Source organism: Trachymyrmex septentrionalis, unplaced genomic scaffold, assembly GCF_001594115.1.
Source record: "Trachymyrmex septentrionalis isolate Tsep2-gDNA-1 unplaced genomic scaffold, Tsep1.0 scaffold232, whole genome shotgun sequence".
Lineage (NCBI taxonomy): Eukaryota > Metazoa > Arthropoda > Insecta > Hymenoptera > Formicidae > Trachymyrmex > Trachymyrmex septentrionalis.
Window position 1 is genome coordinate 47131 of NW_017305389.1, and position 818 is coordinate 47948.

The window sequence follows — 818 nt, forward strand, 5'->3', positions numbered from 1 at the left end:
TACATTAGACTGCCAAGGAAAAAAAGTTTTTTTTTAATCAGCCACTTAATTCAAAAGCTTCCATTTCATGTCAAAAGAACACCCCTAAATTTTTATTAAAAAACATTAAAATTTAGAGGTCGCTAGTAAACGATTTTTAAATCAAAGTTTCGATTTTCCTTCAATGCAAAAATAGCTTAATCTGGATTTTAAATGTAATATTGTATGTTTTTTTAATCGCTAAACATGATGCAATAGTTCATTTAATCCTACGATATACGCCTTAAGAAATAAAAAAACAATCAAATTTCGAATTCAAGATCGATAACAATCCAGTTAAATACAATTTTTAAAGGCCCTGTAGGAGGTCCCAGGAAAATTCCAACTGAATCTTGTTCTGGATGAACAGACTTACAATTTGAGAGGAGTCACGATCTATTTGAACGCTTAGGACTTTGCTAAAATCGATCTTGAACTCGAAATTTAATTATTTTTTCACATTAATCGGGCTGTATTTCTTAAGGCGTATATCGTAGGGTTAAATAAACTATTGCATCATGTTCAGCGATTAAAAAAACATTCAGTATTACATTTAAAATTTGAATTAAGCCATTTTTGCATCAAATTAAACATGTATTAAGGAAAATAGAAACTTTGATTTAAAAATCGTTCACTAACGACCTTTAAATCTTAATATTGTTTTAGAAAAATTTAGGGGTGTTCTTTTGCTATAAAATAGAAGTTTTTGAGATAAGTGGCCGATTAAAAAAAAATTTTTTTTTCCTTGGCCTCTAATATACGTATATGTATATATGTATATATATATATATATGGTGTTT

The 818-nt window shown here is 27.9% G+C and overlaps 1 protein-coding gene across 6 annotated transcripts in view; it reads left to right on the plus strand.

The window, feature by feature from the left end:
* Positions 1–818, plus strand: part of LOC108748574 (sphingomyelin phosphodiesterase) — a 34171-nt gene that overhangs the window by 25926 nt on the left and 7427 nt on the right. The window lies entirely within an intron of this gene.